The sequence below is a fragment of the Cicer arietinum genome, chromosome 2, assembly GCF_000331145.2.
Source record: "Cicer arietinum cultivar CDC Frontier isolate Library 1 chromosome 2, Cicar.CDCFrontier_v2.0, whole genome shotgun sequence".
In the NCBI taxonomy this organism is placed as follows: Eukaryota; Viridiplantae; Streptophyta; class Magnoliopsida; order Fabales; family Fabaceae; genus Cicer; species Cicer arietinum.
Window position 1 is genome coordinate 22,148,123 of NC_021161.2, and position 8,884 is coordinate 22,157,006.

Sequence of the window (8,884 nt, forward strand, 5' to 3'; positions counted from 1 at the left end):
TTTTAGTAGTTAAATACAACTCGATAGTAAAACACAATCCTTGAGTTCGACACTCGGTACTACCGTTTTAATTATTACTTGCAATGATTCAGTACACTTGCTGAAACGCTATCATCCATATCTGAACTTGCTATTAACATATCATCAACAGAAGATAGCAAAATGATGTAATTGGACCTATATATTTTGAAGAAGCAACAGTGGTTGGCGTTGCACTTTTGGAAATCTTCCTAGTGCATAAAGCTTTCAAACTTCTTGTACCATTTATTCGGAGCTTGTTTCAAACCATACAAGCTCTTCTTTAGTCTGCACACCTTACTCACCTTTCGTATTTCTGGGAATCCTTCATGTTGGTGCATGTACATCTCCTCATTTAAGTCTCCATGAAGAAACGAAGTCTTCATGTCCAACTACTAAAGAAAGAGTTCTTCACTGGCAACAATACTTAACATCAACCTAATAGTATTGAGGTTCACAACTGGAGCAAAAATCTCATTATATCAACTCCTTCCTTTTGTTAGAATCTTTTGACCACTAGTCGAACTTTCTATCTTTTGGAGCCATCATGATCCTCCGTAACTCGAGACACCCATTTGTTGTGAAGGGCCTTCTTTCCCATGTTTGATTGGAGATTAAAGACTTCGTCTCATCTTTAATGGCAAGCTCCCGTTTGCTTACATATATGATCTGACATGCCTCTGCATAGTCTTAAAGCTCCACTCCATTTGTCAGCAACTTGTAGTCCATATACCTCATATTAGGCATATGAGTTCGAGAAGACCTCCTCAACGAAGGAGCTGGAGTAAAATGCTCTGATGTGTCAGATCCTTGTTCACTGCTTAAATAATTGAATGTTCTGATTGAGAACTTTCAACTGTACAACTTTCTGGAACATCATCTATTTGTGCATACAAATGCCCACTATCTTTTGAATCACAAATGGATGTGTTATGTCTATCCTTGTACATCACTCTTTCATTGAAGATCACGTCTCTACTACATATCATCTTTTTGTTTTCATTGTCCCATAGGCGGTAGCCATAGTCATCCTCCCCATAACCGATGAAAGTGTATTTTGGATTTCGGATCAAGTTTATTTCTACCTTGATCTCTAATATGCACATGAGCTACACAACCAAAAACTCTAAAATGTGAGAGTTTTACCTCTTTTCCGCTCCATACCTCTTCTGGTATTCTATGCTCCAATGGAACTGATATACTTCAGTTAATCAAGTAAGTTGTTGCGTTGATGCCTCTGCCTCTAGTTGCTTTGGTAGGCTTCACTGCATACGCATACTTCTAGCTGTCTCAGTCAACATCCGATTCATACGCTCAGCTACACCATTGTGTTGAGGCGCACTTGGCACAGTTCTCTCCATTCTGATCTCGTGCTCCTAACAAAACGTTTTGAATCTAGTGTCTTCATATTCACCACCATTGTCGATTCTGAGCTTTTTGATCATCAATTATGTCTCATTTTCTAACATGTCTTTCCACTTCTTGAAAGCCTCAAATACTTCAAACTTATGTTTTAGAAAATATATGGATTCCTTCATAGAGTGATCATCAATGAAAGTCACGAAGTAGTGTTTCCCACCAATGGATGAGACAATTGTTGGACCCCAAACATATGAGTTGACCAACTCAAGTTTCTCTTCTTTGGGGTTCTTCCAGTTATTTGAAAGTTGATTCTTTTATGCTTTCCAAGTATACAATCTTCACAAATGTCAATTTCTATTGATCAATGATTTATAAGTTTTCCCTTTAAGTGCACAATCTTCATCCTTTTTTCAATCATATGGCCTACTCTCGAATGCCATAAATTAGGATTTTCATTTGTTGCAATTGCAATCAAATGGCATGCTCTTGTTGTCTTGTAAAGACTGCCAATCTTTTTGCCGCGATTATTCGTCATTGCATCCTTTGAAATTTTCTAATCATCAACATTGAAGACTGTTGTGTAGCCATCATTGGCTAATTGGCCAGCTGAGATTAAGTTATTTGTTAGATGCAAAACATGTCTGACATTTTTCAATCCCCATACATATCTATTTAACTTAATCTTCATTGCACCTTTGCCCAGAACATCACAAGATTGTTCATTACCAAGGTAACATTTACCAAGGTTGCTAAGGACATAATTCTCAAAGAATTTTTTATGCGAAGTAGCATGAAATGATGCTCCAGAGTCTAATACCCAAGACTCTTCCTTGCTCTCCAAATAGCACATTAGCCCATCACCTTGACATTTGCATTGATTTTTGTAGTGCCCAGTCTTTCCACATTTCCAGCACTCGATAGATTTCGAGTTATTAGAATTACAAAGATTTTTAGATTTGGACTACCTATCCTTTGATTTACTACATCTATTTATTCTGGTTGAATTTCTTCCTCTTGACTCTTTATGTAATTTCGAAGAGAATGAGAATTCACCCAACTCTCTTGGTTGGATCTCTTCACTGAGAACTAGATCACGAACATCATCAAATTTCAACCTTTTATTTCCTGACGAGCTATTCACAACCGTGACAGTCGCATTCCAACTCTCTGGCAGTGAAGACAAAAGTATCAATGCTCGGACCTCATCGTCAAATTCGATTGCATCTGAATTCAACTATGTTGTGATCATGTTGAGTTCATTGAGATGTTGCGCCGCAACTACATCTTCTGTCATCCGCAACATAAACAATCTCCTCATCAAAAGAACTTTATTTGAGGCTGATGGCTTTTCATACATACTAGAAAGAGCTGACATAACACTTGTTGTGGTGTTTCTCTTTGCAATGTTAAAAGAAATTACAAGATAACGTTAATAAGATAACACCAAGGGCTTGCTTATCGTGAAGTTTCCAATCATGTTTCTTCATTTGGGCTAGTTTCTCTTCTGTGATAGATTGATACATGTTTTTCTAATACAAATAATCCTCAATTTGCATCTTTCAAAAACCAAAGTCTGCATCGTCCAACTTATCAATTTTCACTTTTCCTTTGTAAGCAGCCATTACTCTCACTTAAATATGACTTCCTTAAGACCATTCAATTATCTTTAGCTATAATACCAATTGTTACAAAACTACGCAAAATTTCCCATGGTCAGATTAAAGTGAAAGTAAAAATGTGGAATAATAACACACAAGGTTGATAACGGAGTTCAACTAAATGTGCTTACGTCTCCGGGCTGTTGTGGACGTTTATAATGAAAAAGAGAAATTTATACAAAGTGTTTACAAACACTCACAATCTCTCACTACCCAAAATCCAATTACACCCAAGAATGTAACTCCTAGAAATCTCTCTAGCTCTCTTGATATTCTCTCAATGTTTAGATTCTCTTCAGGTTGGAATTAATTTCACTCTTCATCCATCACCTCTATTTATAGCTGATTTAGATCATTTGCATCATGAGCAAGTTTCTTAATGGCCAAGTTACTTTGTGGCTAAGCAACTTCCTTCATGGCTAAGAAAATTTCTTTTTGGCTATGTTTTCTTACTTGGTTACTAAGTGTACTTAGTTACTAAGTTTACTTAGCAGGTATGTCTTATATTGACTTTAACACATGCAAGAGTTTGAATGTGAAGCAAATTTTTGATTTCGTGTGAAAGAAAACAAACAAGAAGAACAAGAGGAAATTAAGATGGATTATGGAGATGATTTCAGTGGCGTCAATCACTAAGCAGTTAGCACATATATAGGAACTTTTTTCTCATGTTATCTCTTAATTAGTTTAAATGATGTGATTCTAATTTCTACTATTAATTAACCTAATTATTATTCATTTAAGTATCTCATAATGATTATACTAAATCGTATTTGATTTAAGTCAAATTCCTTATTTATGTCATTCCATGTCTCCAACTAATTCAGTTCTCTGATATCTATGTAAAATTTATCTACCGACAACTCTACTTGAGTCGAGAAATTTTGCCGTTAAATAATATGGGTAATAATTTTTAATTAACTTATTGTTATTCTTCTCAAATAGTTTTTCTCCCATCAAGAAAAATTATCTAAGCATTCCAATCCATCATAAATAATCATAGGAACTCTTAATTTATTTTCCGTTGAATTTTGAGTTCATTTGAAAATTAAACGATGAGTAATCCTCACCAACTATTCTAAATATAATAAAATTTAAATGTGATGATTTGAAAAATAACAAAATTCTTAATTGTATATTTTATAATTAAATAATCTTAGTAGTTTAAAAATATAATTGATTTAAAAATACTACAATTTTTTTTACCTTTAATGACAACAAAAATTTGCAGGTAAAACTATAAAAACCGTAGGTGTAACTAAAATTACATATACCAAGGAAGTTTTTTTTCTGTGATATATAATTACCCAATACCTAGCAATTCTCGCCATCTCTATAGGGTATAGCAACAAACCTTTGTCCGTTGCTTTAAATATTTAATTTAACCTACAGACATTTCACCGTTGATATATAGTTTTGTCATAATTTGTAAAAGTTATACCTACGGTTTTGATTTTGTTGCTATATATTTAAGTGACAACTCATTTCCGTTGATTTTTAGTTTAGCCATAAAATAAATGTTGCTTGTTGTATATATTGAAAATAAACATAAAAGTGTTACAACAAAAATAATATAAAATAATAGTTAAATCATGTTCACCTTAGTGTATTATAGAGTATTTTTTGCTTAGTTGTGAAAAAATTGTCTTACTAACATTTAAAAGAGGCATATAAAGTCATACATAACAATCTCATAAAATATTAAGTAATGAAGTCTACTAAATTGCAAGATTTCATCTTCATCAACAAATTAACTTTTAATATTCACCTACAAGCAATAAATTAACAAATGAATAAATACACAATTCAACCTAAAAATATTAGTAATGTAAAAGATAAAATAAAAAATTTTAATCAAAATTAATTAATACTATCTAATAATTATTTTCGTTTTAATCCAGATCACATATTACATAGAGGATACTCTTAGATGTTATGGGCACATATCAACACATCAATTACAAAAAATTAAGTACAAACATCAACACATATAAAATTCCTACATGCAAGAACAAAAAATTTGGAAATAGTCTTTACCTTTCACTAGTTTTGTCAACAAAACGCAACAAAAAATCTCACTCGTTCTTAAACATTCAACTAATAATGATATGACTTAAGTTAGAACAATTACTTGAGTACCAAACTATATCCCAATTCCATCCACTCTCCTAATCCTCTTTGAGTATGCTTTCATCACCAACACAGATTTGGTCATCTAGCTCGTGCTATTTTCCTATTGGGTCGCATCATCCGTTAGGGTTTTAATCTTAACTAGCAGCGCCCGCCACTGCCACAACTTTTTTCTCTTCACGGATTTGTCGCCTTCATATCATTTTGGCAAAAATATTTTATTCTTTGCGCAATTTCATGTGGCAAAGAGGTTTTTTAGATTGTGAGCATCTATGTTATAAGTTCATATCGCGGGTTTTTAGATTCAACCTATGGCATTTTAGATCATTTCTAGTTTTTTAAGCATTTTTTTACGTTTAGATTCAAATCTTGATTTTGCTCCAGTTTTGTGTGTTTATGTATGTTTTAGTTGGTTGTGTTTCATTGTAGAAAATGCTAAATTATGTGTTCGTATTGCATTTCGAGATTGTGTTCTCGTGTTCTTGGTATGGTTGTTGTGCATTAACCTCTCCCATGTTCTTTGGGACTCAACTCTTCCAAGGATTACCAACGACTCATTAATGGAAAACACGTTGCAGCCTTTATTCAAATTTGTTTTCTAAGCTCTCATGAATTCCTGCACCATTTCTTTGAACCAGTTACCAAAAGCACGTCTTAAAGTTTCTTCCCATACTATCAAAATTCCAAAAGATGAATATCTATTGAGTTTGATGAGTTGCAAGAATAACCTTCATGGTAGAATCACCATGAATAAATGTAACACCCCGACCATTACTGTTATCGACGATGCTACCTCACGACCTTCTCGCCCCCCTTTTTTCCACCGTTGGAAATCTGACGAGATTTTGCCTTCCGTGGGATTCGAGTCCGGTACCTGGGAGATAAGTACCGCCTCCATACAGTCCGACTACCAATTGAGCCTATACTCCTAGCCTGGCAAGCCTATCAACTAACTTAACAATTAAACAACTAAACCGTTCTCTAACCATTTCAAATATATATATATACTTTTTACTCGAAATTTCGACAGAGTATCCTCTGTAAATTCAACATTTCCAAATTTATAGAATCCCTCTTCAACTTTCAAGTCAGTCATACTTCAAAGAACATAATCTAATCGTTTAATACACTTTCCAAAAAACTTCTAGACTCTAAAATAGCTGTAAATTCATTAGACTCGACATATTTTACAAAAAAAATGGTCCTCGATCAAAGAGGTCTACCAAAAAGAAATATAGTCGAGACTTGAACCTACTAACAGCTTGCTATTCAGCTGCCTGCGAATCTGAAATAAAATAAACAACATAAAGCGGTAAGTCAAAAAGACATAGTGAGGAGACAACAACCACCATCACTTAGAAGGGAAACACAAAAAGGCACGAATTGAAATCCAAATGAACAACCTTAAAATTATCATTAAAAAAATCAACAAGTACAAATTTTTTTTTTGAGAATCAAGAGGCAGCTTCATCGCGTTGATAGCCCTCTCCTCCTACAGATGACATTTCTCATAGGGGTGGTTCCATCTAACGGGTAACTCTCCCTAACCAAAACGAGATAACTAAATGCACCTAACGTAGTTAACGATTTAATAATTATAACAACAATTTCTCAAAACACATATTTAAAATTATTTCATCGTAATTCATAGAAAACATATTCAATCCCATAACAATTCAATATTTAAATACTTTAACTCATACGTCAACTCACTGCTATGGAGAATCTTCTAAGTTTGCTCTGCAACAACTCTCAGAGTAGCCGACAGGATCTCACAAGACAAATCTGAGCATCAAAAATATTTTCAACACTTTAGAAAAATTATTCTAAAGTTTAGGTAACTCGAGGAAACCATAGAAATCAGTTAAATATACTCTAATCACAAAAATAAGATTTTTAAACAAAACTACATTTTTCTATGAATTCGTACTAGGATTAGAGTTGTGTATTTACCTCAAAGAGTTTCAATCAACAACTCTCATGATGGGTACCCTTTTCTCTAGAGCACAAACCCTAACTCAAAAATCCTAACCAAGAGCATTTGTAGGAGTATGAGAAATTATGCTTGTGAGGATGTTAAATTTATTTTTTTAATGGTTTAGGGTTTGAGTATTAGAGCGAGAAGAAGCAAAGAGAATGAGAGGAAAAAAAAATACAAAATCAAAAATGGGGGGAGAGGGTTCAGCCGAGAGGGAGAGAAAGAGAAGAAAGGGGAAAATGATTTGAAAAAATGAGGTGAGGTGGAAAAGAAAATGTAGTAGATTTGATTTTAATTAGTTATTATTATAATATTATTTATTTATTTTTTATTTTTAAAAAAAGCAATGACACAGGCGTGTCAATAAAGGCGATACATTGATCATGTTTTCGGATTTATGGGAAAAGCTTTTACAAATATTGAAATAAGTGGGTTCATGGCAGGTTGTTTCCATTTGGAAATGATTTTATGAGTTCTCCTTTTTCTTTTCATGTTTATTTGCATAGTGTTCGAATAGTTAGAACTTGGAATTTGTAACCAAGTCTTCTTCGCATATTCTCATGGTCAAAGATTTCAATTCGAACATTGCAAGAAACACAAAGGTCATGGAATAACTCATTATATTGAAGATGCGTTAATTTTAAAGAAGTTTGCCCCAAAAAAATTGCTGCATTAAGCAAGGTTGAAACTAAAGGTATAAATAACAATATCTGAGGTGAGAGTACTCACTATGTTGTTAACTCTCCTTTTGGGGATCATAGTTCCGACGTTAAACTAGGAGACACAATTGTTATTCAAAAAATTTATCTCTCTAATTTGGAAAACATTGACAAGAATCGTTATGACATTTTTGATTCAAATTCTGTTGATCCAAACACAACTCATAATATTATTTAAAAATCAAATGAGAGATTTTTCAACTCTTGATTTCTTGAAAATTCATACAATCTCAAAACTTTAAAAAAGAGTTTCGTTTATAGGCAAACAAAAAACATATCAAATCATTTTCAACCTATTTGTATACTTTATATTTTATTCTAAAATATTTGATATCAAACAATCAGAAATATAACATAATTCTCTCCACCATAAACTCAATGTCAACACTTTTGATTTCTTTTCAATAGTCAAGGCATTAATACATAAGCATAATAAATCATAAAATTTTCACCGCTCACTAGGTGTCAAAAGGCTAAATTCATTTTTGATACTCAAGGTGTAAGACCCGTAATTTTAAAGTGTGCTTTATGTGTTTTTGTGTATTTTGGATTTTGGCTCGGAGGCTTTTTAGCCAAAGTTAATAATATTTTGGAGATATTTGTTAAAAGTAAGTAATATATATATATAAGTATATATTTATGTTTGTATATGTTTGTTTGGAGGGAAAAAGAAAGGAAAACTAGAAGGAAGGAAAAGGAAAAGAAAATAGTATAAAAGGAACGAAGGAAAAAGGAAGAAAGGAAAAACAAAGGAAAGAAAAAGAAAGGAAGGAAAATTGAACTTTTCCATCTTCTTCCTCTGAGTCGTGACCCATTTCTCCCTTCTCCTCCGTTTTCATTTTCGTCGCTTTCTTTTCTTCAAAACTAGTAACCCAAGGTTGGGTGAGAGTTAGATCAAGGTTTTTGCAACTCCACTCTTCCTCTTTGATTCGAAAACGAAGAAAAACGGTTTTTGAGATCCAAACACAAACCCCTCCGTTTCTTCTAGATCCAAGCCTCATTTCTCGAAGAGATAGAAG